Source organism: Pongo abelii, chromosome 6 (genome assembly GCF_028885655.2).
Source record: "Pongo abelii isolate AG06213 chromosome 6, NHGRI_mPonAbe1-v2.0_pri, whole genome shotgun sequence".
Classification (NCBI taxonomy): Eukaryota; Metazoa; Chordata; class Mammalia; order Primates; family Hominidae; genus Pongo; species Pongo abelii.
In genome coordinates this window covers 57,884,065-57,893,391 of record NC_071991.2, presented here as the reverse complement: position 1 = coordinate 57,893,391, position 9,327 = coordinate 57,884,065, and the positions used below count along the sequence as shown (strand labels likewise).

Genomic DNA, 9,327 nt, shown 5'->3' with positions numbered 1-9,327 from the left:
GGCGCAGTCTAGGCTCACTGCAACCTCTCCCTCCCGGGTTCAAGCCATTCTCCTGCCTCAGCCTCCTGAGTAGCTGGGACTACAGGCATGTGCCACCACACCTGGCTAATTTTTTTTGCATTTTTAGTAGAGACGGGGTTCCACCATGTTGGCCAGGCTGGTCTCAAACCCCTGACCTCGTGATCTGCCTGCCTTGGCCTCCCAAAGTGCTGGGATTACAGGCATGAGCCACTGTGCCTGGCCCATATTGAATCTTCTAATTGATTGGCATGGCATATGTCTTCATTTATGTAGGTTTTCTCTGATTTCTGTCCTTAATGGTATATTGTACGTAGGATACAGATACTGTACTTATTTTGTTAGATTTATGCCATTAAATATCATTTATATCATGTATACATGTATATGTATTTCATTTTAAAAACTATTATAAATGTTATTTAAAATTTTCATTTCCAAATGTTTATTACTAGTATATAGAAATATTATTGATTTTTGTCGATTAACTTTGTAACCTTGCCAAATTAAATTATGTCTTGAAATTTTTTAATACAAATTCCTTGAGATTTTCTATATAATAACATAATCTGAGAATAGGGACTCTTTTATATCTTTTCCCTCAATCTATATGACTTTTATTCCTTTTTCTCATGATATTGCACTGGCTGGGACTTCAATGTGACTTGGAATAGGTGTGGTAGGAGTAGACATTATTGCCTTGTTTCTAGTCTTAGAGGAAAAACATTCAGTCTTTCACTATTAAGTGATATCATGTCACTTGTATAGTCACATATAAGTAATATGTAATATGTTATTACCTGTAGGTTTTTTAAGATGCCCTTTATCAGTTTGAGAAAGTTCCCTTCTTTTCCAGTTTGCTGAGGGTTTTTACCATAAATGTATGTTGAATTTTGTCAAATGCTTTTTCTGCATCAATTATTATGTTCCTGTGTTTTTTCTTCTTTAGACTTTTTTTTTTTTTTTTTTTTTTTCTCAGCCAGCTGTGCTTTATTGACAACGCGCCACTCGGGCCTTGACTGCGTACTTCCGCAGGTACAGCCTCTCCTTCTGCTGCCGCTTCTTGGTCTTCAGGTTCTCCTTGTGCTTGTTGAACCGGCAGCACATGGCGCGTGTCTTCTTAAGCCACAGGTTCAGGGGCTTGTACTTCTTGCCCTTGTAGAATTTCCTGAGTTTCTCTTTCTGAGTCTGGTTAACAACCGTGAGAACACGTCCAATTTGCGGACGACTCAAATCTTAAGAGAGCTTGGAGGCCGCGCCGCCTGTCACTTTGGCGACGCGCAGCTGGGACAGCTCCACCTTCAGGTCATCCAACTGTTTCAGCAGCTCCTCCTTCGTGAAGGTCTCGAGCCTTGATCTTGGCCATTGCTGCATAGGCCACCGCCACCGCCTGCTCTGAGGGAAAGAGCTGGACTATTAATATGGTGGATTACATGTTTTAAATTGTGGACTATTAAGTCAGCCTTGTATTACTGGGACAAACTGTTTGGTCATGATGTATTATTCTTTTTATATATTCCTGGATTTGATTTGCTAACATTTTATTGAGGATTTTTTGCATCTATGTTGGTTACAATACTGTTTTATAATTGTCTCACTGTCTTTGTATGATTTTGTTAGCAAAATCATAAAGTAGGTTGAGAAGTATTCCTCCTCTTCTAGTTTCTGACAAAGATTGTGTAGAATTTGTATATATTTTTTAATTTTCTTTTCTTTTTCTTTTTTTTTTTTTTTTGAGAGGGAGCCTCGCTCTGTCACTCTGGCTGCAGTGCAGTGGCGCGATCTTGGCTCACCGCAAGCTCTGCCTCCCGGGTTCATGACTTTCTCCTGCCTCAGTCTCCCGATAGCTGGGACTATAGGCGCCCGCCACCACGCCCGGTTAATTTTTTGTATTTTTAGTAGAGACGGGGTTTCACCGTGTTAGCCAGGATGGTCTCTATCTCCTGACCTCTTGATCCATCCGCCTCGGCCTCCCCAAGTGCTGGGATTACAGGCGTGAGCCACCGCGCCTGGCCTTAAATTTTATTTTCTTTATTTACTTTTTAGACAGAGTCTCGTGCTGTCACCCAGGCTGGAGTGCAGTGGCAAAATGGAGCCCTCCACCTCCTGGGCTGGTGATCCTCCCACCTTAGCCTCCTGAAGACCTAAGCCCACAGATGTATGCCACCATGCCCAGCTAATTTTTAAATTTTTTGTAGAGATGGAATCTCTTGCTTTGTTGCCTAGGCTGGTCTTGAACTCCTGGGCTCAAGCAATCTTCTTGCTTCGGCCTCCCAGTGTTGGTATTACAAGCATGAGTCTCTGCAATTGGCCTTATTTTTTTCCTTAAATGTTAGGTAGAATTTACCAGCGAATCCATACAGACCAGGAGACTTCTTCTATAAAAAGCTTTTCAACTGTTGATTCAATTTCTTTAATAAATATAGGACTATTCAGAGTATCTGTTTCATCTTAGATGAACTTCATTATTTTTGGTTTGAGGAATTATTCTATTTCATCTAAGTTGTGGAATTTATGTGTATTGAGTCATTCATTACATTCCTTTATTATGCTTTTAATGTTTGCAGCATCTATGGTGTCCCTCTTTTATTCTTGATATTAGTAATTTGTGTTTCCTCTGTTTTTTTCTTTGTTAGTCTTGCTAGAGGTTTATCATTTTTACTGATATTTTTTTAAAACCAGCTTTTGAATTAATCAATTTTCTTTATTCTTCTGATTTAAATTTTATTGATCTGTGTTGTTATTTTTGTTATTTTCTCTATTCTTCTTGCATTGGGTTTATTTTACTCTTCTTTGTCTAGTGTCTTTAGGCGAAATAATTTGATTATTTTCTTTTTTTTTGAGACTGAGTCTTGGCTGGAGTGCAGTGGTACAGTCTCAGCTCACTGCAACCTCCACCTCCTGGGTTCAGGCAATTCTCCTGCCTCAGCCTTCCAGGTAGCTGGGATTACAGGTGTGTGCCACCACGCCCAGCTAATTTTTGTATTTTTAGTAGAGATGGGGTTTTGCCATGTTGGCCAGGCTGGTCTCAAATTCTTGACCTCGAGTAATCTGTCCACCTTGGCCTCCCAAAGTGCTGGGATTATAGGCATGTAATTATTTAATGCTATACATTTTTTAAAGCACAGCTTTAGTTGCATCCCACATATTTTGACTTGTTATATTTTCATTTTTGTTCATTTCAAACTTTTTCTAATGTCCCTTGACACTCCTTCTTTGACTCATGGATTATTTAGAAGTGTGTTGTTTAACTTTAAAATGCTTGGTGATTTTTCAGTTATTCTATATTACTGATTTCTAGTTAAATTCCATTTTGACTAGAAAACATATTTTGCATGATTTTAATTATTTTAAAATCGTTAGTGTTTGCTTTATGACCCAAGATACAGGTCAGAAGACCATTTCATATGCATTTCAAAACAATGTGTATTCTGTGGCTCTTGGGTAGACTGTTCTATAAATGTCAAATATGTCCAATTGATTCATGATGTTATTCGTGCCTTCTTGGTCTTTGCTCATTTTCTGTCTACTTGTTTGCTCAGTTATTGAGAGGAATGTTGAAGCCTCCAACTACAATTGTGAATTTGCCTATTTTTCCTGTTAATTCTGTCAGTTTTTGGTTCATGTATTTTGAAGCTCTGTTATTAAGTGCATAATAACAGGATTTAGGATTATTACGTTTTCATAATAGAATTATTATTATGTTTTCTAGGTGAATTGACCCTTTTATTACATTATTATATAATGTCTCTCTTTATCTTTGGTAATTTTCTTTGCTCTGAAGTCTACTTTTTCTATTTTTAGTTGGCATTTAGCACACTGAAACAGAATGGTCCAAAGTGACAGAATCATTCTACATGCTTGTGCACCTTCTCCAGGAAATATAATGGAATCTTTGCATACTATTTTAAAGAGCCTTGATCCACAGGACTGTTTTGTAAAATGCACCCTAATTTAGAATAAATAATAATGGTGAGTTAGACCTTCTCCATGCCATATATAGACTATGTTGTAGTAAAGTTCATTCTTTCAACAAACATTTTTTAAAATGTCAACCATGAACCAACAGGCACAGGGTTGTGTGAGGGGATACTGAGAAAAAAAAATGATATAATAGAAGAAGAAAGAAAAGATAAAAAGAAAATTTTTTCCAGACCCTTCAGATGGACACAGTTCAGTACAAATAATTCTATTTCAGTGTGCTAAATGCTTAAAAAAAATAGGATTACTATTAATAATCCCACTCCAGCCCTCTTTTGATTAGTATTTACATGCTTTTGTCTTATTTCTTTTTACTTTCAATTTACCTATATAATTACATTTAAAGTGAGTTTCTTATATATTGAGTACAGTTTGGTCATGTTTAAAAAAATCTATTTTGATAATCTCTGTCTTCTAATTGGTATGTTTAGACCATTTACATTTAATATAGTTATTGATACGCTTGAGTTTATGTTTATCATTTTTTGTTTATCCATTTTTTTGTTTTTGTTTTTTATTTCTTTTTTTTTTTTTTTTTGAGATGGAGTCTCGCCATGTCTCCAGGCTGGAGTGCAGTGGTGCAATCTCAGCTCACTGCAACCTCCGCCTCCCAGGTTCAAGTGATTCTCCTGCCTCAGCCTCCCGAGTAGCTGGGACTACAGGCGCATGCCACCACGCCCAGCTAATTTTTGTATTTTTAGTAGAGATGGGGTTTCACCATGTTGGCCAGGATAGTCTTGATCTTTTGACCTCATGATCCACCTGCCTCAGCCTCCCAAAGTGTTGGGATTACAGGCATGAGCCACTGTGCCTGGCTGTGTTTTTTATTTCTTTTCTTTTTCTTTTTTTTTTTGAGATGGAGTCTCTGTCACCCAGGCTGGATTACATCTGTAATCCCAGCACTTTGGGAGGCTGAGGCGGGCAGACCACAAGGTCAGGAGTTCCAGACCAGCCTGACCAACATGGTGAAACCCTGTCTCTACTAAAAAAAAAAAATACAAAAATTAGCCGGGCATGGTGGCACATGCCTGTAATCCCAGCTACTCTGGAGGCTGAGGCAGGAGAATTGCTTGAAACCGGGAGGCGGAGATTGCAGTGAGCTGAGATCATGCACTGCACTCCAGCCTGGGCGACAGAGTGAGACTCTGTCTCAAAAAAAAAAAAAAAAAAAGAGGGACAAAAGAGAAAATAAGAAGAAAACTTTTTCCTTTTTCCAGACCCTACAGATGGACACAGTTCAGTACAAATAATTCTATTTCAGTGTGCTAAATGCCAAGGTATGAGTAAGGGCTGGGGGTGGGGGGTGTGCAGGGGAGAGATTTTAACCAATATCTACTAAATACTTCTCGTGTGCCAGACACTACCCTAGGTGCTGGGGGCACCATAATCTGGTCTAGGGTGGTGGATCTGGGAAGGCTTCTGGAGGCAGTGACATTTGATCTGGGTTTTGAACGATGAGTAAGCTTTAACTAGCACAAAGGGTAGGGGTAGAAGGAGATGTATATTTATTTATTTTATTATTATTATACTTTAAGTTTTAGGGTACATGTGCACAATGTGCACGTTAGTTACATATGTATACATGTGCCATGCTGGTGTGCTGCACCCATTAACTCATCATTTAGCATTAGGTATATCTCCTAAAGCTATCCCTCCCCCCTCACCCCACCCCACAACAGTCCCCAGAGTGTGATGTTCCCCTTCCTGTGTCCATGTGTTCTCATTGTTCAATTCCCACCTATGAGTGAGAATATGCGGTGTTTGGTTTTTTGTTCTTGCGATAGTTTACTGAGAATGATGATTTCCAATTTCATCCATGTCCCTACAAAGGACATGAACTCATCATTTTTTATGGCTGCATAGTATTCCAGAGATGCATATTTAAATACCTTGTGGCGTGAGTGAGATTGATGTTTGCGAAAACTGAAAGAAGGCCAGTGTGGTTGGATCACAGCGAAATGGTGGGAAAGGGACACAAGATGTGACTATGGAGATAGGTAGTGTGTGTGTCAAGGTAAAGATTTGGGGTTTAGCAATGGGAAGCCGTTTATGCTGAGGAGACAGCCTGACCCAGGATTAGATTTGCATTTGAAAAGAATACTCTGGATACAGCATGGGGAACAGATTGGAATAGGTTAGTGGTGGATGTGAGGAGACCAATTAGGAGACTAATTTGGTGAGCCAGGCAAGAAGGAAAATGTTTGAAAAGCTTCTCAAAGAGTTGGCATTTCAGATTTTTTTTTTTTTTTTTTTTGAGGTGGGGTGTCACTCTGTCATCCAGGCTGGAGTGCAGTAGTGCAATCATTGCTCACTGCAGTCTCGAACTCCCAGGCTCAAGCAATCCTCCTACCTCAGCCTCCTGAGTAGAAGGGCTTGCAGGCACACACCACAACACTTGGCTCAGCTGGGTTTTGAAGGATGAGTAGATATTTTCCCATATCATTGAGAGCAAGAAGATTCTAGGTTTTAGGAGAAATGCTGAAAGGGCCTGTAAGGCTGGGCTCTGATGTGTTTGCATGCATGCATGTGTGTGTGTGTGCATACGTGTGTGTGCATGTGTGAGAGTGTGCGTGTGTGTGGAGAGGTTGAATACTTGGGAACATACATCGGGGCCAGATTGTGAAGAGAATTTGGCCTTCTTCATCAGGTAGTGAGATTATCTGATTTATATGTTAGAACAATCACTGTATCTGCAGTGTAGAGAATAGACAAATCAGTTGGCAACTTATTGTAGTTATCTGGGAGAGAGGTGAGAAAGGCAGGAGCAAAGGGGACAAGAGGAGGGAATGGATTCAAGATCTATGTAAGAGATAGAATGTTCTGAGGTTATTAACAGAGTGGGTGTGGTGGGTAAGAAAAAGGGAGGACTGAGGATGACTTTGAAGGTCTAAGTTGGATTAATGGCAGAGCCATTAACAGTAGTTGAGACTACACAGAAAGGGGAACACATTCTCTTGTGGGTCAGGAGAAGGAAGAGAAGGGGGAAGGAAAAGAGTGATACATTTGGCCTGGGGAACATTCCATTCAAGGTGCTCAAGAGACGTACAGTAGAGATGTCCTCTTGACCGAGAATAACTAAGACTATCATTTGTTTAATGAATGCCTACGATGGGTCAGGTTCTGGGCTGAGGAATTTCCATAGATCACCTCATTTAACCCTAACAACAGCCCTATGAGGTAGATGTTATTGGCTCCATTTTACATATGGGGAAACTGAGGTGCAGAGAGTTTTGAAACTCTCATGTACTTGGCTGATTATTACATTATTTAAACCTTCAACAAACTTCCTTATCTACCATCTCATTTTCTGACTGTAAACTTTCCACCAAGAAGTCTTTTACCTTTCCCCATTCCTCCACCTTTTCCTGATTTGGCACATGTAATCATATAAAGAATGTTGCCAGTTTTGAAGGAGATGCTCATTAAAACTCAGCTCTTGGCCGGGCACAGTGGCTCACGCCTGTAATCCCAGCACTTTGGGAGGCCAAGGCGGGCGAATTATAAAGTCAGGAGTTTGAGGCCAGCCTGACCAACATGATGAAACCCCATCTCTACTAAAAATACAAAAAATTAGCTGGGCCTAGTGGCAGGTGCCTGTAATCCCAGCTACTTGGGAGACTGAGGCAGGAGAATCACTTGAACCCAGGAGGCAGAGGTTGCAGTGAGCCAAGATCACACCACTGCACTCCAGCCCAGGTGACAGAGACTCCATCTCAAACAACAACAACATAAAACAAAAAACTCTTTTACTAAATAGCTGTGTGGCCCTCACTTGTAAAATGGTTCCTCATTTGTAAAGTGGAGAAAATGTAATGCCTTACTCTTTACTCCTCAAGTAAGCAGAAATGTTCTAACATTCACTTTGTTAGAAAATTTAGGAACAATAATTTTGAATGATTAAACAGATATGCTACTGACTAGAATGTGAAATTTGCATGATTTTAAGAGCAAACAGCCAGGCATGGTGGCTCACACCTGTAATCCCAGCACTTTGGGAGGCCGAGGTGGGCAGATCACTTGAGGTCAGGAGTTTGAGACCAGCCTGGCCAATATGGTGAAACCCCATCTCTTCTAAAACTACAAAAATTAGCCTGGCATTGACAGACAGGACTAGCTGGATTTCCTAGGCCAACTAAGAATCCCTAAGCCTAGCTGGGAAGGTGATTGCATCCACCTTTAAACACGGGGCTTGCAACTTAGCTCACAGCCAACCAATCAGGTAGTAAAGAGAGCTCACTAAAATGCTAATTAGGCAAAAACAGGAGGTAAAGAAATAGCCAATCATCTATTGCCTGAGAGTACAGCAGGAGGGATGATGATTGGGATATAAACCCAGGCATTTGAGCCAGCAAAGGCTACCCTCTTTGGGTCCCCTCCCTTTGTATGGGAGCTCTGTTTTCACTCTATTAAATCTTGCAACTGCACTCTTTTCTGGTCCATGTTTGTTATGGCTCAAGCTGAGCTTTCGCTTGCCGTCCACCACTGTTGTTGGCCGCCGTCGCAGACCCGCCGCTGACCTCCATCCCTCCAGATCCAGCAGGGTGTCCGCTGTGCTCCTGATCCAGTGAGGCACCCATTGCCGCTCCCAATTGGGCTAAAGGCTTGCGATTGTTCCTGCATGGCTAAGTGCCCGGGTTCATCCTAATGAAGCTGAACACTAGTCACTGGGTTCCACGGTTCTCCTCCTTGACCCATGGCTTCTAATAGAGCTATAACACTCACCACATGGCCCAAGATTCCATTTCTTGGAATCTGTGAGGCCAAGAATCCCAGGTCAGAGAACACGAGGCTTGCCACCATCTTGGAAGTGGCCCACAACCATCTTGGGAGCTCTGGGAGAAAGGACCCCCCGGTAACATTTGGCAGCCATGAAGGGACCTCCAAAGCAGTGAGTAATATTGGACCACTTTCACTTACTATTCTGTCCTATCCTTCCTTAGAACTGGAGGAAAATACCGGGCACTGTTGGCTGGTTAAAAATGATTAGTGTGGCTGCTGGACTTAAGACTCAGGTGTGAGGCTATCTGGGGACGGGCTTTCTAACAACCCCCAACCCTTCTGGATTGGGAACGTTGGTCTTCCTGGAGCCAGTTTCCACTTTCAGTTTTCTTGGGGAAGCCGAGGGCCAACTAGAGGCCGAAAGCTGTCGTCCCAGACTCCCGGCATTAGCCAGTTGAGATCATGGCACAGCCAGAAGTCTCTCCTCAACAGTCGCCCATGCGTGTGCCCCTACCTTTCTTTCTGATCCATACCTTCTGGGTCCCAACCACGACTTTCTTGAAAATGTAGTCCCAAAATTCTCCTTACCTCTGAATCTACTTCCTCTGA

The 9,327-nt window shown here is 41.5% G+C and overlaps 1 pseudogene; it reads right to left on the bottom strand.

Annotated features, from left to right (window-relative positions):
- Positions 1-1,008: 1,008 nt before the first annotated feature.
- Positions 1,009-1,384, bottom strand: LOC100441183 (large ribosomal subunit protein uL29-like; annotated as a pseudogene).
- Positions 1,385-9,327: the final 7,943 nt, after the last annotated feature.